Raw genomic sequence first — 27694 nt, forward strand, 5'->3', positions numbered from 1 at the left:
TTACAGCTTATTAGAGTGACCATCAAAGCCACATTAAAAATGCAAACTGTTTAAAGTCATGCCATTTAGAAGGATAACTTGGTTAGTTTAGAAAGAAAACTTGGTTATAAGCTAAATATATCTCTTATGCAGAAAGAGACTGGTGCCTTAATAATTATGGTGATCTGTAAATAAGGAAATATTGAAAAATTCCTCAATGGAGTTGTTGAAAATATTCATATATAATATTTGATCCATTACAATTTCTGAAAAATAGAGCATTAAATATTTTTACATAAAATCTACATATAAAGCATTCAGAATTCTTTCCCAGAAGCAAATCCAGAATCATATTGGTGAATAAACACTTTTATTGCTCCAGCAAACAGCTACTTAAGAAATCTGCTCCCAATTAACCTTATAGACAAATGAAAAAACGTCTTCTAAAAATGGACACATTTATTTCTGTAAATATGTAAATTCCTTAGCATTTCTACAATGTTGAAATAAACTGTTTCAATCTGTATTTATAGATCAGAGTTGGGAGCAATTTTTCTGTCCTTTACAAACAGCCTTGACTGCTTACTCTGAGTTCAAAACTGCCTTAAAATGTGTCATTTTTTTTTGTATACAAAAGGCATTCTAAAATTGTATTATGCAGTTATTGTGCTGAAAGAATGACCCTTGCCATTCTTTGTTTACTGAATGTCAAATTTTCATTTGTATTACAGCTGTGTACCATAGCAGTTTCGGTTTTGTATGAAGGGCAACTAATGCACAAAACAGTCAAACCACAGAGCAGTAATTAGTCTGGAAAAGATCAAAGTGTGCTCTTCTAAATCCAGCCAATTTGCTCTGGGTGTGCAAAACCAATAGTCTTTCTTTTGCTAAGGTCTCTTATTAATTTTTGCTTTCGTTTGTTGCAGAGCAGCTGCTTTACTGTCAATCCAACATCCTGCTTAAAAAAAAATCCATTTTGATGCCACAAATGCAATTTCAATGGGTTTCGGAATAATAACCAGCTTTTTTTCACCCCACTTCTAGGAGATAGAAACTTGAAATGAAAGTTTTCAGCATCTGTAAAGTGAAAGAAAGCAACATAAGGCATAGCCCTGTTTGGATTTGTTGCTCTAGAAAGAGCTGAAGAAGTGTGATCTGTAAATACTTCTGCTTTTAGTGCTTTTAACCAGCTCTACTCTTATCACTATATATCTATTGCTCTCTTCTCTTAATATGAGTTTTTTTTTTTAATACTTATGGTCACATTGTAGTTTTTCACAGAAAAATTGAATGATCCAAATTATTAATTAAGTTTGATCCAGCAGAAAAAAATCCTTAAACTAATAGTTCGCACATCTCAGGATGAAAACACGAAAATAAGAACTATCACTTGCTATTTTCTTGGTGTAATTATTATTATTTTTGAGTGCGTATGGGAGTGGTAGTTGAAGGTGATGAGTAAACTTCATCATAGGAGGTAAGTGAATAGAACTTGTGAGGGGAAAGTGTACAATATCACTTACAAAATGAAATATGATCTTAGAGAACACATTTTAAGTGTAGAGTATGCATCTCTCCCCTTTTGCCTTTCTGTCATTTCTCCTCTCAATATTCTCTCTGGCAAAAGTAGGGAGATAAATAAATTGGTTAGATTATTGATTCCTATTGATACAGCAGCTTTTCTGAAATTGTTACCTTGAATTCTGCTCAATAAATAAATAAATAAATAAAAATAATTTTCTCGAATATTCTTGAATGTTATCATGTATCAGCTGAATGAATATATTTGTACGTGACTGGTATTGCAGCAATTTTCCTGGCTTCACAACAAACCATTTAAATTTGATTCTGAGTTATAGTCCACTCCAAATATGTGCCAAATATTTTTTTTAACGTCAATGTCACTAACTAGACACTAAAATAGAGCCAAGTAAAACAAAAAGTGTAATGATAACACAGAATTAGCATAATGAAAAGAACTACATACAGCAATTTACAGTAATTAATTCATAAACAAATATGTAATGTCTGTGAAACAACCAAATAGGTTTGTTCCAGAAATGTTTTCAATCAAACAGGAATTTAATGCTTTAGAAAAGCAGCAAAATGATCATACAGAGAAGTTAAGGTATATCTTTCTTCATGCATACTAAATGAACTTGAGCTTCAGAGCTCTTCATCTTTGTATTTTATTTTTTTTAAATATTTTATTTATTTATTCATGATAGTCACACAGAGAGAGACAGAGAGGCACAGACACAGGCAGAGGGAGAAGCAAGCTCCATGCAGGGAGCCCGACGTGGGATTCGATCCCGGGTCTCCAGGATCGCGCCCCGGGCCAAAGGCAGGCGCCAAACCGCTGCCCAGGGATCCCTCTTCATCTTTTTATAATATTAATTCATATCTTATTAACATCTGTTGTTACCTCTATCGCCCTTGTGATATATTCCACCTTTCCCACTCCATTCCATTATTTGAGGGTCCAACTCTGAAGATGATAGTGTGTTTGGAATAAATCTATACCAGAACTGAAATAAATGTATCTAACTGACATTTATAGCTGCTATTAGATAAAGTCAAATAAAATCCATTTTAGGTTCATTTCAGGTTCAAATAAAATCCTATTGATTACCTTTCTCCAGCATCATATAGACCTTAACCTGAATCTCTCTTTTAAGAAAACTTAAGGAGAACCTGGATGGTTCTGGTGGTTGAACACCTGACTTTTGGTTTTGGCTTAGGTCATGATCTTATGGATCATGAGATCAAGACCTGTGTTGGGCTCCATGCTCATCAAAGGAGCTTGAGATTCTCTCCCACTGCCCTTCCCCCCACTTGCACTATTCCTCTTTCTCTCTAAAACAAACAAATAAATATTAAAAAAAAAAAAAAAGAGAGAGAGAGAGGGAGAGAGAGAAAACTTGAAATGAGGCATTTAGCAAGTAAAGTAGCCCAGGGAAGGTGCACATAATCTCATTTAGAAAATTGTGAAAATCTTTGGACTGAGATTTTTTTTTTTTGAAAGATTTATTTATTTATTTTAGAGATAGAGAGAGCAAGCAAGGGGTGAGACAGAGGGCAAGGGAGAGAGAATCCTCAAGCAGACTCCCTGCTGAACGCAGTGCTCCACACAGGGCTTGATCCCAGGACCCCAAAATCATGACCTGAGCAGAAATCAAGAGTTGGTACTTAACTGATTGAACCACCCACATGCCGCTAGACTGAGATTTTTAAAAATTGAATTATAAGTGACATATAATATTATATTAGCTTCAGGTATATAGTGTAATGATTCAGTATTTGTATATATTGCAAAATGATTACCACAATAAGCCTAGTTAATTCTATCACCATATATAGTAACAGAACTTTTTTCTTGTTTTGAGAATTTTTAAGATCTACTGTTAGCAACTTTCATATTTGCAATACAGTATGGACTGAGATTTTATTTATTATTTATTTATTTATTTATTTATGATTTTATTTATTTATGATTTTATTTATTTATTCATGAGAGACACACAGAGAGAGGCAGAGACATAGGCAGAAGGAGAAGCAGGTTCCCCGTGGGGAACCTGGTGGGGTCTTGATCCCAGAACCCCGGGATCACTCCCTGAGCCGAAGCTCAACCACTGAGCCACCCAGGCATCCCTGGACTGAGATTTTTAAAGAAGATATCGGGGAGAATGAGACATTCTAGAATACTCAATAGACTTTTTTTTTCCCAAAAAAAGAAGAGAAGGTAATAAGCAAACTATGGACTGGTGGTCTTATTTTCAAGTTAGACTGAATCATTGAGAAGGTGGTTTGTGAATCCTTGCAAAAGTCATTATCTCTGGCCAATGAAGTAAGGCAAGAAAAAGATATAAAAATTGAAAGACTGGAAGGGAAGTGACAGAAAACTTAAGACAATTAACAGACACTTAAATCTATAAAAGAGGTTGCCATATAGATCACCAAAGGCAACAACAAAAATATCAACAGAGTTCTTCTATACTTGCACTAACCAAAAATATAATGAGACATATGATGCCTTGCATTATAGCAACAAAACCTGAAGTATCTATCTAGAAATTGACCCAAGAAAATGTGGAAAATACTTAGAGAAAAATGTTAAAATTCTTTTAAAAGACACAAACTTTTGTCTAATGTTATCATAGGTTTTCGAGAAGAATTTGAAACATGGCAGGCACTGAAGAAATATTCATCGAATGAATGAATGAATTAGAATAAAGATGCCAATCTCATCAATGGGGAAGTTAAAATTGTAGAGCACTCAGTTATTTTATTTTGTTTTTTCAGTGCAGATCAGATATGGGGGTGGGGAACCTGTAAGGAAAAGAGGGGATTGGAAATGTGGTACAAGGAAGAACATCAAGAAAAGTAAAAATAAAATAGTTGGCATGCAGGTTACTGATGATGATAGGGTGCCATACAATCAATAATAGGTATCTGAGAGCCAGGAGGGGCAAAAAGACATGCCATGAAATTTTTTATTATTAAGAGTTAGCAAGTGATGATATAAAGCTGGAACCTATGGTTGATGTTCTTGATGGTCATCACCATCCAAGCAGAGCTCCATAAACCTTTTGATGTGTTGACTTGAGCAAAGCAAAATGAGATAAGCACAAGGGGAAAGTCCTATTCTTAGGTCCATAAACTTAATGGCAAAAACACAGCATAAAGAGAAGTGCCTTAACAATATCACATGTGAAAAAGATTTAAAAGCTAATTTTATTTATTTATTTTTTTTAAGATTTTATTTATTCATTCATGAGAGACACAGAAAGAAAGGCAGAGACACAGGCAGAGGGAGGAGCACAGGCTCCATGCAAGGAGCCTGATGTGAGACTCGATCCCAGGAATTCGGGATCATGCCCTGAGCCAAAGGCAGATGCTCAACCGCTGAGCCACCCAGGCATCCCATAAAAGCTAATTTTAAACTCAGTATGGATTCACAGGATAATATAACTGATCTTTCTCTCCTCAAACTAAAGAAAAACAATCTATTTTAAAACTGCTTTAATAAAGTAACCAAGAAAAAAAAATAAAGTAACCAAGTGTAATCATACAAACTGACAACTTCCAACTCTAAGCCCAGTCTTCTGCCATCAGTACTGATCTCCTACAGCATATTAGATTTAGTAGGTATATTAGCTCTTTCTTCAAACCCTGCTGTTCTCTTAGTATTTTCTAAGGGAGGGCCTATCTGGGTGTGAACACTATTACCAATGAAGTCACTTATGGCCTAAACTAGGGAGTCGACTCATTATTTAGGTCTTTCTCTGATCTTCACATAAAGTTGGTTTTCCAAGTTCTAGTCACTTAAGCCCCTGTTCATCTCTCTGTCAATTGCTACTGTTTTAGTTTAGGACTAATTATCTCTACTTGACTGTCAAATAGTTTCCTAATTTGTCTGTCTCCAGGTTTGCATGGTTGTCTACACCATTTCTCGAGTATGCATTCAAAACACAAGTGTAGGGGTGTCTGGGTGGCTCAGTGGTTGAGTGTCTGCCTTCGACCAGGTCATGATCCTGGGATCCTGGAATCGAGTGCCGCATTGGGCTCCCTGCAGGGAGCCTACTTCTCTTTCCGCCTGTGTCTCTGCCTCTCTCTCTGTGTTTCTCATGAATAAATAAATTAAAATCTTAAAACAAAACAAAACCACAAAACACAAGTGCGGTCATGTTGTTTCCCAACTCTAAACCCTTCAGTAGACCTTCATCCAGTCTTCTTGTTGTCCATGTGCCATATCTATAAGAATGTTTGGAGTGGCACCTGGGAGGCTTAGTCAGTTGAGAGCCTAACTCTGATTTCACTCTGGTCATGATCAAGGTCGTGAGATTGAGCCCCAAATCAGACTCTGTTCTCCACTCAGTCTCCTTATCCCTCTCCTTCTGTTCTTCTTCTTTCTGTCGCTCAAGTAAATAAATAAAATCTTTTTTTTAAAAAAAAGAATGCTTGAAGCATGCATATTCAACATAAATGTGTAAAAGTAAGTATATAATGTAAATATTATTTATTTCACAGATCATAAAACATACACAAAACAAACTCAAAAGGATGAGATCCAATAGGAATTTAAATCATTTAAAATATCATTTGTTAATAGAACAAAAATAACTAACCTATTTTAGCAGTGTGCTTAAATGTGTTTCATTATTTTTTTTTTTTTTTTAAACTTGGCTTGGGATGCCTGGGTGGCTCAGCAGTTGAGCGCGTCTGCCTTTGGCTCAGTGCGTGATCCCTATCCGGGGATCAAGTCCCACATTGGGCTCTCTGTGAGGAGCCTGCTTCTCCCTCTGCCTATATTTCTGCCTCTCTCTCTCTCTCTGTCTTTCATGAATAAATAAATAAAATCTTTTAAAAACTTGGCTTAGCATTTTTTTGAGATAGTGATTTGAAGTTCAGTTTATTTTGATGTTTGCTTTTGATTGCTGCAGTGGTTAAGCACAGGATACTTCAAAAACAAATAGAAGTGCATCACTGGCAATAACTAAAATACAATTTTTATCTTTCAGTCCCACTCATCAATTATTCACATCTCTTTCTTTCTGAAATTTGGGTAATATATTTTTATCTTCCATAATTTCAATTAGTTGTTATTGTGAGCTAACTAAAAGGTGTTATATTTCATTATTTTTTTAACCAAAAAACCCCTTGAAACCTTTTATTTACAAAATTTTAGAACAAGTTAGAGAATTGAATTTTCATGCCTTTTTTAAAAAAGATTTTTATTTGAGAGAGAGAGAGAGAGTGCAAGCATGAACAGGGGGTGGGGTAGAGGCAGAGGGAGAAGCAGACTCTGCTGAGCAGGGAGCCCAACATGGGGACCATGGGATCCTGACTTGAGCCGAAGGCAGATGCTTAACCAACTGAGCTACCCAGGTGCCCCAATTTTCATGCTTTTAAATGTGCAGACATGAGAACAACGCTTTCATTTTCATTGCTTTTGGTAATGAAGTCACACAATAATGGAAATATTGCCATTTCAAGTATGCTCTGTTCATGTTTCTTTTGAAAAACAGTTGCTTTTTCATTCACTGTTAAACTGTCACCTTTATTCTGAAATGGCAGATTGTTTATTTATTAAAGACTTGATTTTTTAGAGCAGTTTTAGGTTTACAACAAAATTGATAAGAAGGCACAGAGATTTTCCATATATCTACTGCTTCCACACACATTTCCTCCATTAGCAATATCACTCATCAGAATGGTAGACTTTCTACCAAAGATGAACCTGCACTGACAAGTTATAATTGCCCCAAATCCATAGTTTACCTTAGAGTTTATTCTTGATATTGTACCATCTATAGGTTTGGACAAATATGTATTAACATATATCCATCATTATATCATCATACAGACTATTTCACTGCCCTAGAAATCTGTACTTTGCCTGTTCATCTCCTCCCATCCCCACCCCGACAACTGATCTTTTTACTGTCTCCATAGTTTTGCATTTTCCAGAATGTCTTATAGTTGGAGTCATACAGTATATACCCTTTTCAGATTGGCTTCTTTCACTTACTCATATGAATTTAAGTTTCCTCCATGTCTTTTCATGACTTGATAGCTCATTTCTTTTTAGTGCTGAATAATATTTTATTGTCTGGATGTACCACAGTTTATTTGTCCATTCACCTACTGAGGGACATCTTGGCTGCTTCGAAGTTTTGGCACTTATCAACTAAGCTGATATAAATATCCCTGGGAAGATTTTTGTGTGGACATAAATTTTTGACTTCTTTGGGTACATACCAAAAAGGGTGATTACTGGATCATATGGTGAGAGTATGTTTTGTTTTGTTTTGTAAGAAACCACCAAATTATCTTCCAAAGTGGCTGTATCACTTTGCATTTTCACCAGCAATCAACAAGAATCCTTGTTACCCCACATTCTCTTCAGCATTTGGTATTGTCAGTGTTCCCGATTGGGCCATTCTAAGGGGGTAGAGTGATACCTCAGTGTTGTTCTAATTTGCATTACTCTGATAAAATTTTTTGGGGAGAATCTTTTCATATGCTTATTTGCTATCTATGTCTTTGGTGATGTGCAGGCTCAGACTTTTGGTCCATTTTTCAATTGAGTTACTTGTTTTCTTCCTGTTGAGTTTTAAGAGTTCTTTGTATATATTGAATAACAGTACTTCATCAGATGATGTCTTTTGCAAATATTTTCTCCTAGTCTTCTAATTCTCTTGATACTGTCTTTTGCAGAACAGAGGTTTTGCCTTTTAATAAGGTCCAGCTTATCAATTGTTTCTTTCAAGGATCATGTCTTTGGTTTTGTATCTTAAAAGACATCACCATGCCCAAGATCATCTAGGGTTTCTCTTACATTATCTTCTAGAGTTTTATAGTTTTACATTTTACATTTGAGTTTATGATGCATTTTGAGTTCATTTTTGTGAAAAATGTAAGATATGTGCCTAGATGAATTGTTTTGCATATAGATGTCTACGTGTTCCAGCATCATGTGTTGAAAAGACTATATTTACTTTATTGTGCTGCCTTTGCACCTTTCAAATTCAAAGAGCTGTGACTGTATTTATGAGAGTCTGTTTCTGGACTCTTTATCCTGTCCATTGATCTATTTGTTTATTTTTTCGCCCAAACCAAATCTTTGTTTTCCTCCTTCACTACTGTGTTGGCTATTTGAGGTCTTTTGCATCTCCATAAATACTTTAGAATCAGTTTGTTGCTATTCATGAAATAACTTGCTAACATTTTTTTAAAGAAGATTTATTTATTCATGAAAGACAGAGAGAGAGAGAGAGAGAGAGAGAGAGAGGCAGAGACACAGGCAGAGGGAGAAGCAGGCTCCTTGCAGGAGTTGGATGTGAGACTCCATCCCAGATCCCGGGATCACGTCCTGAAGCTGTAGGCAGACCTCAACCGCAGAATCACCCAGGCGTCCCAACTTGCTAACATTTTGATTGATGTTTGTTTGTTTGTTTATTTATTTATTTTTTAAATTATTTATTTATTCATGATAGACATAGAGAGAGAGGCAGCGACACAGGCAGAAGGAGAAGCAGACTCCATGCCGGGAGCCCGATGTGGGACTCGATTCGGGGAGTCCAGGACTGCACCCTAGACCAAAGGCAGGCGCCAAACCGCTGAGCCACCCAGGGATCCCCGATGTTTATTTATTTTAAAAAGTCCACCTGGTAGGTTGTATGATAATGGCAAATTATTCTCAGCATAGGAAAAGTGAGCAAATTTTGGACATCTGTTTGTAAAAGGAAAATGTGCAACTCATCTTTATATATGAAAGTTCTTTTTCAGTTCTTTGCTGTGACATAACAAATCTCTGTAATACCTCAGATTTTCATGATAATTTTTTACCTCATTGATAGGTGATATTGAAGTATTATAAAGATGTGGACTGCATTTTAAAGGCTTTGTTTTTATAAAATTAATGCCATCAACAAAATAAAATGTTCATCTGTTTCACCATTTTTGCACCTAAATTTGCCTATAATAATGTAGTTAATAAATTTTACTATGGTGCTAAATTTGTCACTTAACCCTAGAGCCTTTTTTCTCTCTCTCTTCGGCCAACTTTCTCATTTTACACAGTATTTCTCTGACAGAGTGTTTTCAAAAGATGTCAATACTAATGAAAATGTATACTCTTTAGTACATTTTACTTTATTGGCTCACAAAAAAAAGTTCATATATTTCATTATTGAGAGTGTAACAAATATCAAGAAGAAACATATTAGAAACACATAGTTTTATTCTCAGATGTTTAGCAAATGTCTAATACTCATTTCTTCATTTAGCTTTGTTTTCCATTTATTTATCTGATGCATTTTAATCAGTCACTGTCTTAGGTTAGGTTCCCAAAGAAGCAGATCTTGAAAGAAGGAGTTGAGTGTAAGTTTATTTGGGAAAAGCAGATCCCTGAAAGCATGGATAAGGGATGGCAGGAGTGAGAAAAGGAAGAGAATGATCCAGTAAAGGAGATATCACCAAGCAGGTTCCTGCTATGGGCCACTAGGGCTCACTCCCGCTGGAGAGCTCAGGAGCTAGCACAGCATTTTTCTGAGTTGTCCCAATTGAGGCACAGATAAGAGCTATTGAGCACTTCTGGCTTACCTATTTGTGGATCTAGAGAGCCCTCAGATGGAGGGCTACCATGTATTAAGATGCAGTCTCCAAGGCTTAGGGACAAGGTACACAAAAGGTATGTAAGCATTAACAGATGGCCTTCCAAATGCTTTGGACCATGTTTCCTAAGAAAGAACAAGTATTTTTAACCAAAGTTATTACTGTTAAGTAAAAGTCTTGCAAAAGAAACTATTAATCTTTACCAAATCTAGAAAAAATTTGTAAGGTCTTCATATTTTAGATGTAAATCCATACCTTAAATAGTCTTTATCGTATGTATATACATGTATATACATATATATGTCAGTGATTTAACAGATTTGAATGTATTGTTAGTATTTTTACCTGACAAAGAGATTATACCATGAGTAGAAGGATTAATTCTGCGCTTTTCTTAACTCTTATTTTGCTTACCCTGTTAGTGTTATCTTCAGTTGGAGTTCCTTTGAAGAGATATTAAGTCACTTGTCTATTTTATAAGTGTTATTTACTTAAAAGTAGATAATATAATCCATACATATACTTAACTAGGCACCATAAAATGCAGGGTTTTTGATAAAAGTAAAATGAATAACAGGATGATGGCCAATTGTCCAGCCTTCCATTTTGTAGAATTCCCATTTTTCCTTCAAGATGGTTTGCTTACTGTATATGACATGTGACAGTTTGATATTCAAACCTATTGAGTTTGCTAGTGTCAATTCAAATGAAATATTAGTAAAGCTTTACATTTTCCTAATTCTTGGGGTAAAAATCAAATAAAATAGAAAATCTCATATTTTACTCTAATGGATCATTTTGTGCATTTCCTGTGGTATGTACACCCCAGCTTAAAGACCACTAGACTATAGGACAAAGTTTAGATGCCTTAGCTTGACATAAACAGTCCTCCACCATTTGGCCCTTGCCTACTTCTCTAACCTAAGATATTGCTTTGTCTTGTCTTATGCCCTGCATTTCAGTTATAACGAACTTTTTGGAGTTTCCTGAATTTATCATGCTTAATCATAACGTCAGAGCTTTTGTTTATACTATTGCTTCTTCCCAGAACACTCTTTCTCTTTGAACTACCTGGCAAAACCTTCTCTCTGAAATTTTTCTGGCTCTTTCCCACTCCCCAGGGAGCGCTGGAAACATACTTTTTGGAACACTACTATATTGTCAACCTTAGCTTTCAGCCCTTTTGTTGAACCTGTTTGCTAACATTCTTGGCTCTTCCCATAGATAGATTATCATCTCCCTGCAATCAAAGATGTTGTCTAGTTTATCTTATGTCTTCAGCATATAGCTTCAAACAGGCACACAATCATGCTTGTTGAATTAACTATGGGAGCATAGTCCTATTGTACACTGTCTTGGTTGGCCAGGAGAGAAAATTGTGTTTATCTCAGGGTGCCTCTTGAAGAAGGTCCTGGAAACCTGATGTGTAGTCAGAGGAAAAGAATCCAAACAATGTTATGAGAGCAACTGCAGCCTGGGACCAATGTATAGAATAACAGGGAAGAGGGATTTGGTTTTAATATAAGGAAGAATTATTTAACAATTAGAGCTGCTTAAACACAGGATGAATGGCTTTGGGGGTATGGTGAGGTTGTTGTTGTTGTTGTTGTTGTTGTTGTTGTTTTGCCAGTGGAGATGTTGAAATAAAGCCTGAATGGATAACCTTCTTGAGCAGATGAACAAGTGCTTAAAGCATCTGGAGTGATCATGGTGAGTGGAGGAGAATTTAGCTAATCTTTCGATTGTAAACAATCAAGCTGAGATTTGAAATCATTTGATAAGTCTAGTAATAAGTTTAAACTTTAATAGATATTGCTTTTAAAAAAAGCAGTAATGCTATTTTAAGTAAACAATTCCTCTGTAATTCACGGTCTCTGGATCTGGATGAGACACAACTGGAATTCTGCTTTGCCTTCCTATAAGCCAGGCTAAGCAAATCTTTGCACATTTGTTAATGCTGTTATTTTTCTTTGTGAATACACTCACAGACATTTAACTTACTTCTTCTTTTCACCAGAGAAGTAGGATACCTTCACTCCATCTAACCACGGATTTAAAATTTATAGTCTGAGGGTCCATAACAAAATGATAGTGTCTCTTGAGTACTGGAGAAGCAGCAGGTATCTTGACCTTCTACATATGCAGGGCTTCCCGAGACAGAATTTTAAAATAAAACATTGAATCAATGAAACTTAATTCAGGAAATACATAATAAACATATCACAGGTATAAATAACACTGTTGATTGTATAAGCTAATCTAATTTAAATACCTTTAAAAGGCATGAGTCTTATAATATAGAAACTGAGGTTCAGTGAGGTTGAAGGCACTTGGCTAAGTGCTGTACAACTAATTGGTTTCAAAATCTAGACCACAGTCTATTACATCTAATTCTACTTCCATGGGTTTCTCTGTTTTATTACACTTCCTCAAAAGTATAGCAGGTGGTCCTGACCATGACGAACTTTTGGAATTTTATGAAGAGATAAGACATATCCATAAAACAATTAGAGAACAACAAAAGTAAAATCAAGTGCAAGAAGTGTGTTACAGCTAAAGAGGAACTTGGAAGGTCAGTAAGGTGAGAAATCACAGGCTAACAGATATGGACATTTTTATTAAGAGCAACTTTGAAAATAGCTCTGAAAGATAATTAGGTTTACAAAATTTTTCTTTGGTTCCCAAAGTGCATGTTCGCTTTGTCCACATTCACCCGTGCCTTTCCTTCTCTTTTATTTCTTTTTAGTTTTACTACTTTCTATCATACTGACCAATAGGACACAAGCATCTAATTGCAGCAAATTCTTATACATTCCAAGTGACCCCCACAAAACCAGGTTGCCATGGTAACTAAACAAAAAGGGACTAGAAAACAGAAGCAAAGTATTTACTTAATGTCTGATGGGCTTTCTGCACGATTTTCATTGGACCTGTTGCTGGCTTTCTTTTAGATTTGGGTGCCAGGCACTGCTTATTTTTTAAGCTGTTAAAAGATTAAAAACTTTATTAGGGCCTTTCATATAGAAAATGGAGTGAAGTCACAGCAATAATTTTTTAAATACATAAATCTTATTTAGAAATGTTTTTAACCCAGAAGCTTGCAACTCTTGCCAATGGAATTCAAGAGAACAGAAGGGCCATTTGATGATAGTAAAGAGTCTTTTAAGAATGTTACAAAAAAGGGAGGAAATAGCAGATTTAAAATAATTTTGTTAAAGATCTTGTTAAAAATAATTTTGTTAAAGATTTTGTTAAAGACTTTGCCATATCAATAAAGTGTACACTAACCAGTTGGCATAGATACTTCACTGCTAATTATTTTATGTATAAAGTCTTTAATTAGTAGACTATATAATTAGTACAATCTACTGTGTTCTAGCTAGTTTTAGCCTTTTAGTGAAGAAAGATTTTGACAATGAAACACAAAGCCATTTAGGCTCATAAAATATGCCTAACATTTTTTTGAATTGGGGAATAAGACCCACTCCCTTCATCCCTACTATTGTCTTGGTACCCCTTTGAAGTGCAAAAACATTAGAACTTCAAAGGCAGTCCAGGAAGATGGCATCTATAGCTTATGACAAGCTCTGAAGGTGTAGACACATACACTGCATGTCACTAGTTGGTAGGTTTGCTTGGGATCTTGGCACAACTGACTCTTCATTTAAACAAAGATAACTGAAATCTGCATATAATAAATAACTTCATCTGACACTTGCTCTTAAGAATCACACATATATTTTGCAAAGAAGCGATTCTACAACATCAATGACATTTGTAGGATTAGAAAACAAAGGTGTTTGGAAGCTTAGTTAGGAGGGAAAAAAGTTATTCCATAAAGGCATAGGTCTTCTATGGAGTGTTGCTGCTCTGTGATACAGGTCCACCCACTTGCATATACAGAATTAGCTGTATTGTACTAAAATGCTTTTTTTTTCATCTTTCTATGTTAATTTTCTTTAGCCACTGAGCATGGGATTCTTGGAGCAAGATTTTCCTTCAATGAAAGGACTTGTCTCTTAGGAATAGAGTCAATACAATGCCAAGCTGATTCTACTCTGGGGTCACGAGGTAAGAAAATATAATGTAATTTTTTTCCATATAAAGCCACTTGTTTGTAGCAACAATGACAAAATACTAGGATAATGTTCATTATGTATGTCTGTATTAATACTTCAAATGTGATTTATCCTGTTTTTGTACTTTGGGGTGTCTATCTAATCATTCTTTTTTCTGAATTGGGCAGGCTGTTTATGTGGAAGATGTTAATGTGGCCTTCACCAGTATCATTGCTACCTTTGTAGCTATACAGGAAGATTAGAACCAATGTGATGGCTAATTCCTATATGAAATATTTCTGTGTTGTAACTCAATTCAGTCATTCTTTGGAAAGGAGGTGGTAGGTTTGAGTGAAATTTTGGAGTTAGGATCCAATAAGAACACACATCATTGAGTTCCATCCTAAAGGTTAGTTGAAACAGATTTTGCTCTGAGGGCAGGGTTGGTAGGTATATTCCCATCCTAAAATTCCTGCATATGATTTCCAGTACATGTACAGAAAAGGCCAGGCTTTAAGGGCCTGAAGTCAACATCAAAAGAATTCTGTGAAGTGTTCTTTACTGAGGTTAGGGAGATTAGGGGTGTAACTTGGTCCTTTGTCTATCTCCAGAGAAAAAATGTAGGCTGGAAAAAGGAAAGTGGTTTTTCTAAATTCTTTCTGATTTGTCCCACAGCAGCATTTAAATACTTCGGTTTCTGACCTATGAAATGATTGATACTGACTTTCCCTTGTTTAACTAGGATTTATTCATTGTTCCATTGCTGTCTAGTGAGCAAAATGCTAATGACTTTTCTGAGATATAGTCTTAATTAATAGTCTCAATTATCTGAAACATTGATTTGAAGTCTTCAATAAGTGGCCTAAGGATAATTTAAAAAATTACTCCCCTCCTCCAAACAACATCCCCCACCATCCCCATTCTCCCCCACACCCCACCACTTCCACAGCAGCCTTTCCTTGAGTGCATCAAGGATCTAGTAAAACATCAGCTGCTTTCCATTTTTTTTTTTTTATTTGTTAGCCAGAGTCTCCTGAGGCTCCTTATTAATTCCCTTAAGTATCCAAAGGAATACCTCTCTTTCTTTGGCTTCCTCTCTCCCACAGGGCCCATTATCTCTATTAGCTGGCCTTAGAAGAAGGGACATCCATGACATGGCATAACTTCTCTGAAGTCAAGGATGCCTTCAAAAGCAAAGTTTAGGTGGCTGGGGGGGAGGAAATTGGGGAAGGGCACAACAGGAAGGGGGGAAGAAATTGAAAACAAAGGGACAGCTGGGGATTGGCCTATTCTTTCTGGGCATTCTGTGGAGCCTCTTCAGAGGCAGTGAAGAGAGTAAACTCTAGAGGCATCTTTAAAAAAAAAATGCTGTTTAAGTTTCTGACTTCTTTTTATTTTTTAAGATTTACTTATTTATTTGAGTGAGAGAGAGACACAGAGAGAGAGAGAGAGAGAGAGAAGGGTGGGGTAGGGAGGGTCAGAGGGAGAGAGAGAGAATCCCAAGAAGTCACCCCACTGAGAGTGGAGCCCTGACTCAGAGCTTGATCTCACAATCTCACAATCCCAAGATCATGACTGAGCCACCCAGGTGCCCCTAAGTTTCTCCCTTTTTAAGCTGATCTACACAAGTAATAAAGATGAGAGAAATAATGCAAGTCAGGTGGCAGGTATGAACCTAATCTAGTTTTCACTCAGGTTTGTTGTGGTTTTGAGGGTACCATTGCATTCTCTGGAAATAGACCAGAGGAACCAAAGTGGATGAGTTCTGACATCTCATGGTTGCAGTTTCCTGGAGCAAGATCTAGATACCCTCAAATGCTATTGTAGTTAAAGGAGCATGGGCTTTATAGATATCAGCCCCAGCAAGAAGCCATAGATTTTTTAAAAACTTAAGTTTACACCTTAAACAGTGTTGGGTGAAGTACGACTAAGAAGGAAGGAAATTATGGAGAGAGAAGACAGGAAATTTTTTTCTTGATTGAGTTATTTGAATTTCATTTTTCAAAAATTAGCCGGTAGTTTCTCTTAATAGCATGTCATGCAAATATTTAGTTTATCTTAAGGAATTGAGGGCAAAATTCCACTTCTGAGGAATAAAAGATTGAGGATCAATGAACTTTAAAAAAATTAACTATTAAAAAAATAACTTTTTCTGAGTACAAAAACAATCCATGTCTATTATAAGAAATAAGGGAAAAGAAATGAATTCCACATTACATAAAAATTATAATAATTTGCAAAACCTTCTTTAGTTGCTTACTAGCACTGGAAGATGAGGGACAGGTGGAGAGAAACCTTTTACGTGGCTGCAAAGGAAAAAGAGAAAAAGATTTTTATGCTAGTGGTTCTGTGACACCTGTTACCTTTTCTGTAGTGCCCAAGAACCACTGTCCCTGAATCTTATCATCAGGCCCTTAATATATGAGAACAGCAAAATTGTGTGGGAATCAATTTGGGGCTGCAGTCCTAAAAGAAGTCTCCTCTAGGACAGCTGTCCAGCGCCAGCTGCTGGCTTGGTAACCAAATATAAGGCCCTGGGAAAACCTCTATGCAAAGATTAGATAGACAATGTGGGCCCCAGAGAGTTCCCCCCACAAAAACCATCCCTCTTTAACATGGATCAAAATGAGTTCTCAGGGCCTCCTCTGTAGTTGGGAGATCCCCAAGGTTTGCATTCTGGAATATTTAAGGATCACTTCCATGTGGGTTGAATTCCATTTTGTGTATGAGTGTGCATCTTGTGCTTTGGCCTTTATCCCTCAACAAAATTAGAGTTTTCCAGAATTAGCTGAGATGGTGAGATAGCCCTATAGTCTCTGGCATATTGGTATTTTTGATTCAAGAGTAGAAAAATGTTTTTGAGGAAGCTGAAGAAATAAAATTGCTTTTGTATATGTTGACTTGTAGTGAGTGGGCAAACAAATTGTTGACTGTTCCAGGGAGGCTGAAGTTGTCACGATCGTGGCCTCACTCTGCAGGCTGTCACCATGATTTAAGGATTAGGGATACGGGATGCAGTGGTACTGGTTCATTTCGGTGGCAAGTTTGAGTGATAGTAGGATTATAATTTTGGGCTATTCTTCTAGGTTGATGTGTGGGAATACTGTATATTTGTGAATAATTCAGAAATCCAGGGGTCTTAAGTGAAATTAAAAATAATTATGAAAAGCCTGACTTGTTGGTTGCTTTTATGTTTCTACTCAGATATATTTAGAAGGAAAAATGAGAGTTGTACTATCCTTTTCTTTTCCCTTTCATTTGCCCTGATTAGGGGAGGAGGAGCTGCAGAATTGGTTTAGTCATCATACCTTCATAATTTTGTTGCAGTTCAAGATGTTCTCTTGTGAGAGTTAGCAACACGGGGCTGTAATGTGACATCTGTTTCACATAATCAAAATATTCTTTTTCTGAGCTAAAATGCCTTTTTAATGCTTTGGGGATGACCCTTGAGACAATGCTTTATCTGCTTCTGTATGGTCTATGAGAAAATAAAAGGGCTTTAAGAAAGCTTTTCAACAGGAGATGTAAACCTCAGAACAATTGGAAACGAACAATGTCCATATCCTTTCCCACCTAGAATGTCTTATGTGAGCTTGCCCCAGAACCAGAGGGAGAGGAGGTGTATCTGCACATTTATCTGCAGGTTGGAAGCTGGAGAGAGGATTGAGTTGCAGGTGAACTCTGTACGGTGATTTCGTATTGAAGTGGCTGCCTCTGTGCCACCTGTTGCTGGCATGATTGGAGCATTAGCCCCGGCTCAGCCTCTGCACCATTGATAACTCTGCTTAACGTCACCCCGGGGGAGGCTTTATTGGAAGCCCAGTCACTTTGCCTCGGCAATGGTGTACATTGGCGCCCCATTCAACCCTTTTTTCTGACATTAGCCCATTTGAATGGGCCACCAGTGAAGCCATTCAGTGAGAACATGCCACCGGGGTTTCTGGGTGGCCTCAGGCTGAGCTGAGAATTCTCGTTAATGGACTGCCAGACTTAGCCTATTGAGGTACATGAACTCAGTGACCAAAGAAAAGTGAGACAAAGATGTCCCTCACAGGAACATGTAGGTCAGAAGTGGACAAAAGCAGACATGGACCAGTCAGAGCTATTTGATTACTGAGCTGAAAAGGGAACACGGATCCCCGTGGGGGGGCAGCGCAGCTGATTTGACAGATCTCTCAGAAATGCCCGCACACTCTGAGAGCAAGGCATTTACCAGAATTGCAGGTGGTGTGTGAAGTTATTTTAAAGATGTTTTTTCCTTCCACTTGTCTTTGTGGTAATTTACTATTTGGTAGTACTTAGAAAAGGCCCCCAATAACTAGAAAGAAAAGAAAGGGTCACCAAATTGAACTGGAAAAAGCATTCTAAAAAGGGAAAGGTGATCACGGGCAACATTCCCCATACCACTGGTGCTGAGTTAGTGTCAAGCTCTTACGGGACCAGAAAATGTGCTTTGGGAACCAGAACTTTTACATGTACAGGATTATAACTCTAATCTATTAGCATAATTTCCAAACCTTTTACTCTAAGATAGAAGATAAAAAAATACAGGTTTTTGAAGCTTTGCAAAAACATAAAGGAAAAGAACAATTTTAAAAAGATTAAGGAATCATTTGGATCAACATGTTCAATAACAGCATGCTTAATTATGATTGACCCCACATTGTTGCTTCATGCCATGTAAGTTTCTGTAGGAGGAACATTGGTCCCTCAAACTTAAATATGTGAATATGCAAATATCTAGAGATATAATATTCAGATGCACATGAAATTTGAAAAGTGTTCTGTAATTTTTCAAAGTGGCATTTTATTTATTTGTTTATTAAAGAGTGTATTTATTTATTTATTTGAGAGAGAGAGCACAAGGAGGGAGACAAGGGGGAGAGGGAGAAGCAGGCTCCCCACTGAGCAGGGAGCCTGATGTGGGGCTTGATTCCAGGACCCTGGGATCATGACACGAGCCACAGGCAGACGCTTAATGGACTGAGCCACCCCGGTGCCCCCCCAAATAGCATTTTAATAACTGTATGAACAATTCATAACAAATCAAGCCTACTTGCTAAAAACTTGATTTAAAATTTTACAACCTCTTGAGATAGCAATATATGTTAAAATGTTTCAAATTTTGGTTTTATAAGATTTTGGGAACCTAAAAATGCCTGTAATCCTGTTCTATAAGAGGAGCTGAGAAGAAAGTATGTTTTTTATTGTCATATATCATGCAACTATTTTTGTGAGGAATGTATTCAAATTTAAAAGTGTGATAGAAGAAAAAGAGTTACGTCTTAACAAAGAGTCATATCCATTTGTATTGAAACAGGATTTTATGAGGGAGACCACTCCAGGGTCCATTTTAGTCTACTGTATCCACAGTGTGATTGAGACCCACAAAGATCTGGTGGATTGCCAAAGGCCCACCTAGTACCTGGACTTAAAAGTAACACTTTATCTCATGTTTTATCTAGAATTGTTTCATTAGAGTAGGAATCAGTCTTTTTTTTTTTTTTTTTTTTTTTAAGGGCTTAGAATCTTTAAATTTAGGAGATGTCCTACCTTGTGTTGAGTTTACTAAGGGTAAAATTGATTTACACTCCATCTATCTGTCTATATTTGTTGCAATACTTTGATTAAATGTTTCAACATTTTAAAGCTCTAGTAAAAGACAACAAGAATAATGTCAAAGTTTTGACTTCCCTGAAAAAAAAAACCCAACCCTTTGAAACCATTCAGCTTTTCTCATTTTAACATTTAAAAAGTCAATTCCCAGGGCACCTGGGTGTCTCAGGTCAGTTAAGCATCAGCCTCTAGGTTTCAGCTCAGATCATGATCTCATGGGTTGTGGGATGGAGTCCCACAGCAGGCTGCCTGCTCAGTGGGGAGTCTGCTCGAAGATTCTCTCCCTCTACCCTTGCCCCCACTCATGTGCATGCTCTCTCTCTCTCTTTCTAAAATAAATCTAAAAAAAAATCAATGTCCTTTCCACCCTCATAAGAAATCTTTAGCTTTCTTTTGTTATATCCTGACTAGTCTACTTCTAATATTCCTCCTTTAGCACACTTAAACTATGTGGTAGAACAATTTTATCTATTTGTGTTATTTGGAGCAACTTGCCTTTGGAAATTTCAGTGTGAGTCCTCAGCTGCTTTCTAGTGAAGGGTCCAGAATATGCCACCCCCAGATATGTCCCTTTGGCATAAGGATTATTTTGAGCTGAAGGCAATGAAGAAAGGCATAGGAAGAGTTCTCTGTCAGGATCCCTGGGTGGCTCAGCGGTTAAGCAACTGCCTTCTGGCTCAGGGCATGATCCTGGGGTCCCGGTATCAAGTCCCACATCAGGCTTCCTGCATGGAGCCTGCTTCTCCCTCTGCCTGCGTCTTTGCCTCTCTCTCTCTCTGTGTCTATCATGAATAAATAAATAAAATCTTTAAAAAAAAAAAAAGGAAAATTTCTCTGTCCTCCCCATTTCTGACCCTAAAAGCAGGGCAGAAATTTCATTTGTAAAGACGTTCCCACATCCTTGTACCAGGAGGACCAGAGAGAGCACAAAGATGAATCTGCCTGACAGACCATACTGAACAGCCGCCTTCCCTCAATTTACCACTCCTGGGAGCTCTGGCCCCCTTTCCTGTGTCTAGCCATTTCTCCACAGTTCATCACTCTTGGTTAAAGTGATATATAAGCCTCCCCTAATCCCAGTCTAACCACTGCTTTTGGTTTTCACTTCTTTTCTGTGATGCCCCCATGCATGATGTTATTATTAAGATCAATATACCTTGTGTGCCTTTTTCCCGTGAATGTCTTTTACCTGTTTAATTTCAAGGATTCCATGTTTTGAATCTGAGAAAGCAGAGGAAAAGTTTTTTCTTCCTTACACTAAGTAATCACTAAATTCTCCCCTTTTGCTCCAGTAAGGCTTATTGTATTGCTTTTTCTCCTTTGGTTTCCAACTCTCTAGCATATTGTTTTTCAATGATGTCTTACCCAACATTTTATTTTAAAGATTTTATTTATTTATTTGAGAGAGTCAGAGCATGAGTGGGGTGGAGGGAGGAGCAGAAGGAGAGGGAGAAGCCCAATGATGTGGGGCTTGGGGCTCGACCCCAGGACCCTACTGAGCCACCCAGGCATCCCCTCAATATGGATTTTTACTCTCATTTGCATTATTCTTTTCAGTTTAAAATTTAAAGTCTCAAATGCCTCACCGTTAGTTAGAAATGACTTGGCAATGAGTGGAACAGTCCCACTTTAACATCATCTTTTTACTAACTTGGAGGAGATGTCTTAGATTTAGTTAGAAGAAATGGCAATTTGTAAAATTTGAAGAAGCTATTTTTTCTAGAAGTAATTACTCTTTGGGTTCTTTTTTTTTTTTTTAAAGATTTTATTTATTTATTCATGAGAGACACAGGGAGAGAAAGAAGCAGAGGGAGAAGCAGGCTCCATGCAAGGAGCCCGACATGGGACTCGATCCTGGGGCTCCAGGATCACACCCTGGGCCGAAGGTAGGCACCAACCCACTGAGCCACCCCAGGGATCCCCTCTTTGGGTTCTTTTTTAAAGGACAGTGGCTTTAAATATCTAAACTTTGTTTGAAGGCACTGTCAAAACAAAATTGGGATAAATCAGTCCATTACTATCTGCTGAAATTGCAAAGCTTTCTCATACACAAATTAATGGAAACAGGAGTTAATTTGGATTTCCATCCATTTATTTTATTTTTCCACCCGTGAAACTACTGGGTTTATTACTATATTAATAATATAATAGCAGTTTCCATTTAGCCAGTGAAACTATGTATGAGGGAACAGTGTTAAGCATTTGACATACCTTCTTTTATTGAATCCTCATAACAACCCTATGAATTAAGCACTTTATTATCTCTGTCTGACAGATGGGAAAACTTGAACATTGAGAGGTTAAGTGATTTGTCTAGGGTGACCTGGCTGTTAGTGGGGAATTGGACAGTTTTTGGAAGTAGTCTAGTCCTGGTTCCTTTGAAGAAACAAGAGCCTCATTAGTAATTATATCTTACTGTGCACTGTGAGTGCCCTTTCTTTTTATATTTTATTGATGACAAATGGTGCCTTCCCAGCGGTTCAAGATCTCTAAGGGCACAGACAAGGGCAGGAAATGAAACCTAGATACCTCAGACTACCAGGGTTGCAGCCAACACTCATGACCAGAGGGGCTATCGTGGTTGAAGGACTGTAGGACATGCTCAGCATTCCAACCAGTGCCTGGGTGTATTTTTATGAGGAACTTGTTTTTCAACATTGGCAGCTGGCCAGATAGATGTGCTAAAATGCCCATATTCTCAATATTCTTATTATGCTTGCTGATTCTGATTTCCCTTCCTACATATCTCCATTTCTTTTATCATTCAAATGGTCTATCTTCTGATTTGGTTTCTCTAGGGCACAAATGAAAATATTTTCTGATTGTGAAATCCAAATTATCAAACAATGCACTATAACCATTACGTTTCAGTTGTTCAGGAGATTATTGTGCTGTGAAAATTTCACCCAAACTTCTGGTTTACTCACCTTTATAGTTTTCACCAACTGAAGAAAGAGCAGCAGGTGTAATTACCCATTTTGATAAATTGAAGCACAAATCCATCACATTTTATATTAACAACAGATGAGGTTCAAGACTCACTATCCCAAAATAATTACTTTGGCATATTGAATATTTTAAGCTGAAGGAACTTTAGAAACAGCATGTGCAGGAAGGAACTTTCTGACTTTCCCCCTTAAGCAGGTCATAAAACCTTCATGTGAGAGGTGATTTTCCTATACCTAGAGAAAAGGAGCATCCTTATCTCTAAGGATGAAGGGACACAGAAGAATTTGAATGAACAGACATTTGCTAAGCTTCCCCTAGTTTACTACACTTCCCCCATGCCTTTTGTCCCATCATATTTTCCCACAATTTTTGCTCTTTATCAAACCTAATATAAAAATTCTCAGATTTAATTATTTTTGGGAGTCTTCACTTCCTTTTGAAGGCTCCTGTGTCATGAAAAATGTATATTAAATAAATTTGTATGCTTTTCTCTCGTTAATCTGTCTCTTGTTAGAGCAGTCCCAGAAGAATAGAGGAAAAAGATATTTTTCCTCCCCTATACAACCTACATGAAAGTGTTATAAATGATCTGAGATTGCTTAAGAAATAAGAGGACAAGCTGATCATAGGAGAAAGCTGACATGTTAAAATACACTCCTACCTACCTCTGGAACTTCAGATTACTCCAAAGTAGGTGGAGAGTTGGCAGGAATAGCTGGTGCCATTTCACTAAGGAGAAACACAAAACATAAACTTTTTTACAATCACCTTGGGAATTTAAAAAAATATTGAGGTCTAAGTCCCACTCGAGACCAATGAAATAAAAATACCTAGGGGTGGTATCCAAGCATCAGATTTTTTTAAAAGCTCTCCAGGTGATTCTAATGTGTATTCGGGATGGAGAAGCACTGATCTTACATAGTATACAGATGAAATATTATTATATTTAACCATGTATAACTAGGCTCTTTAGGAGATACAGAAATTAGGGTTAAGCCATGATCCCTCCCCTTAAGGAAATTTTAATTGGGTTGAAGACAATCTTGCCACAAAAATGGTCACAAGCAATATAATGCAGTCACTCAATGTTAGTAAATGAGGTCATAGTATCAATAAAGAGTGCTTACCAGAGTGTGTAGCCTGTAATGGAAGCTAAGTAACCTCCAAATCCTATCCTCATTCCACCATGTAATATTATTATGTAATAATAATAGCACCTTCTTGTGTGCCAGACATTTTTCATAAACCTCATTAAATCTTCTCAACTGCTTATCAGTTAGACACTTGTATTTCACTGCAGAAACCTAAAACTTGGAAATGTTATTTGCCTAAGCTCTGGGAGAGGCTTTGAATGAGGTCTGGTGCACCAACATCCATCCTCTCTAACCTTTAAGCTACATTGTTTGGTCTTGGTAGGCGCATGGTCAGTAGTTAGCATGAGCTGCATGCCGTAAAATGTTAAACATTTTAATATTCGTTACATTTCTTATTTTTTAAAGTTGTATATTTTGAAAAATTGCAAATCACAGTAAAATTGAAAGAATAATACATTAAATGCTGTCTATCTTTTATCTACATTAATCAATTATTAACATCTTACTGTATCTGCTTTATTTTGCTTTCTGTTTATTTATAGGCATATCTCATTTTATTGTGCTTCACTTTATTGTACTTCTCAGATATTGTGCTTTTTTACAAACTGAAGTTTTGTGGCAACCCTGTATTGACCAAATCTGTTGGCCCATTTTCCCAACAGCATTTGCTCACTTTGTGTCTTTGTGTCACATTTTGGTGATTCTCACAATGTTTCAAACTTTTTCATCTTTATTATGATTATTATGGTAATCTGTGATCAGTAATTGCACTTGCCAAAAGCCCAGATGATGGTTAGCAATTTTAGCAATAAAGTATTTTTTGATTGAGATACATACTTTTTTTAGACATAATGCTATTACACTTAATAGACTACTTAGTATAACTTTTATATGCACTGGGAAACCAAACAATTCTTTTGTCTTGCTTTTCATTGATATTGCTTTATCAGGGTGATCTGGAAGCAAACTTGCAGTGTGTTAGTACGGGTGTGCCTTTACATATGTATATACGTATCTTTTGTTGTTGTTCTCCTCCAACCATTTAAAAGGAAGTTGCAGACATTGTGCTAATTCACCCATGAATAATGCTTCAGCATGAACTGCCTGAGGATAGGGACAATCTCCCATATAACCACTAGGCTATTCACACCCAAGAAAATTAACACTGATTCAATTTTGTCATCAAACGTACAGCCCCATTTAAAAATTTTCCAGTTATGGGGTGCCTGGGTGGTTCAGTCCTTTAAATGTTCAACTCTTAGTCTCAGCTCAGGTCTTGATCTCACAGTCCTGAGTTCATGCCCTGTGTTGGGCTCCACTCCCAGTGTGGAGCCTACTTAAAAAAACAAAAACAAAAACAAAAACTCCAGTTATACCCAATAGGTCTATTTAGTTGCTTTTGTTGAAGTTTATTAGTTTCATTTGGTTGTGATGTTTAGAGATTTTTTAGACTGTAAGTAGTCTCTCCTGTTTCTGACACTGACTCTATTTTGAAGATCTAGATCTGGTGCTTTGCAAATGTCTCCTTTTCTGGGATTTATCTCATTGTTTTCTCATGATTGGATTCAGGTTAAACATCTTGGCAAGAATACTGGGTAGGTGATGTGTATTTCTTATTGGATCCAGCAAGAGGCACATATGCAGTTGTCCCATTATTGATGGTGTGAAGTTTGATCACTTGGTTATCGTGGTGATGGCATGTCTAATTTCTCCATTGTAAAGTTAACCTGTGTGGACATATTTTTAAACCTGTGGTTTTAGCATCCATTAGTGATTCTTAAATAGTGGGTTAAGAAATGGTGATTTTTTTCAGTTCTGTCATTTTTAAAAATATCTATTAGCTGTTGTATTAGTTGGCTCAGGCTATCATAACAAAATACCTCCGACTGGGTGGCTTAAACAGTATAAAATATGTATTTTCTCACAATTTTGGAGGCTAGAAGTCCAATATCAAAGTATCATCAGGATTGGATTTTGGCGAGGCCTCTTCCTGGCTTGTGGACACCTGTCTTCTTAATGTCCTCACATGGCCTCTACTCTGTGGTGTGTGGAAAGAGAACTCTTTGGTGTTTCTTCCTTTTCATATAAAGACACCAGTTCTATAGGATTACAACCCTACCCTATGATCTCATTTAACCTTAATTTTATCTCTCTCAAGGCCCTATCTCCAAATATAGTCACATTGGGAGTTAGGGCTTCAGCATATGAATTTTGGGTGGGACATAATTTATTCCATAACAGTTGGTATTCTTCTGTGAAGTAGAGCTTTTTCCTCTTTTATTTTTCCCTTTCTGTCCTCTTCTCTCCCCCACTTATTCTTTTTGAGTTTCACTATGGACTCATGGATTTATTTTTCACTCAATATATTATTTCTGTCATTTATTTTGATGCTCAAAATGGGATGTGGCTTCAAACTAGCACCAATATTCTTTTGACATGACTCTGTTGGTGTTTAAGCATTTCCTTGCTTCCTTGAACAAGATGTTCAAGGAGACTTTGTATTTTCCCTATCTTAACCATTTCTGTATTCAGTCATTTCTCCAAGGAAACTTGGTTTCTTTTAGTGGGAGATGACACTGTCTGGGTGATCATTATTACTAGCAATGATTACCTTGTAACTCCGTTATTTTTAATACAATTCTCTATACTATAGCTATAGAAATTGTACCAATAAAGACTTTTAAATTAGAGACTAACTCTTCAAGAGTACAATCAGGCATTTAATAAACCTTTGAAAAGCTTTCAAGTGACTTGGAACATAACATATATCTAGTAAATATTGATGAATGAATGAATGAATGAATGAATCAATGGCCTTGAATTATGCAGTTTGCTTGGTCTGCTAGGAGGGTCTTCTAACTCAAGTGAATTTGCCCAGGCTTAGTGAGTAGAGGAGATTGGGATTCATTCTTATATTTTATCTACGTTTTTAGCCTGTAGCTTATTGAGAAAAATCCAGATTCCCATGTCCTGACTCTCTATAAACTCTTATGACTGTTTTCCCAGGAAACGATTCTATGGATCTTCTCACTTCTCATCTGTGGTTCTCAGTGCATCCCTTCAGATTTCTAGGGGATGAAATAACTTATCTTGAAAAGAATACTTGAAAAGAAATATTTTTCCTGGTTTTACAAAATAGCTAGCTAAGGAGTATTTTTTTTCATAGATAAAGAGAATCCAGTTAAAATGAAGCTAGGAATACAGATTTCAAAGCTCTTAAGACTCTCGTATATTTAATATCTATTCTGAGGAACAAGGATTCAGCCACAACCACTCTTTGAGGATCTATTTACTGTCAAAGTGTAATTGGATTTTGATATAGCAGTTCATTTTGGTGGGGGTGAGGATGGGAAGGTGATTACAAAGTAACAAACAAAATGTAAGTGATGGTACCTTTGAATTTTTTTTTCTTTTCCTGCTCCTGGATCTTTATAGATACTGGGAATAAACCCCCTTATCCCCCACCAGTGGTCTTAGAAAACAAGGCATACACTTCAACTACTTCTGCTGTGAATAATCCATTGAAGCCCAACAGTATTATGCTAGATTCATCAGTGTTCACACAAAGGTCATATCCTTACATATCTCTTTGAATTTGTGGGACGCATATGGTGTACCACTTCTATAGAAGAAATATTTTCATTTTAGAATTCAACTTTTGTAACCTTTGGCAACATGTAGTATCAATGGCTCTTTGTTGTTCAAAAAAAAAGTAAAACTGTAAGCTATCCCCAAGGATATGCAGGGCGTTGCTATAGCAACAGAATCTGCCTCCCAGCACCACAAGAGAAGCTATGAATAAAAGATGGTGTTCTAAGGACAACAGAATAGAAGAGGTTGTTTCGATCTCTCTAATACCTGAAATTTGCTGTTATTTTG

At 36.8% G+C, this 27694-nt stretch overlaps 1 long non-coding RNA gene across 5 annotated transcripts; it reads right to left on the minus strand.

The window, feature by feature from the left end:
* Nucleotides 1-361: 361 nt before the first annotated feature.
* LOC111096996 lies at nucleotides 362-27512 on the minus strand. 5 transcript variants are annotated; one of them, XR_005362839.1, is made up of 8 exons: nucleotides 27397-27512; nucleotides 23387-23450; nucleotides 17465-17634; nucleotides 16417-16462; nucleotides 12990-13081; nucleotides 12100-12245; nucleotides 10087-10223; nucleotides 362-1056 (listed from the first exon to the last, which is right to left on the minus strand). It is a non-coding gene; the product is annotated as an uncharacterized LOC111096996 (long non-coding RNA). The 5 variants fall into 5 exon arrangements; XR_005362837.1 differs by having other exon boundaries at nucleotides 27209-27506; XR_005362840.1 differs by having other exon boundaries at nucleotides 16400-16462; nucleotides 27209-27506.
* Between the last annotated feature and the right edge of the window lie 182 nt (nucleotides 27513-27694).

Source organism: Canis lupus, chromosome 8 (genome assembly GCF_011100685.1).
Source record: "Canis lupus familiaris isolate Mischka breed German Shepherd chromosome 8, alternate assembly UU_Cfam_GSD_1.0, whole genome shotgun sequence".
In the NCBI taxonomy this organism is placed as follows: domain Eukaryota; kingdom Metazoa; phylum Chordata; class Mammalia; order Carnivora; family Canidae; genus Canis; species Canis lupus.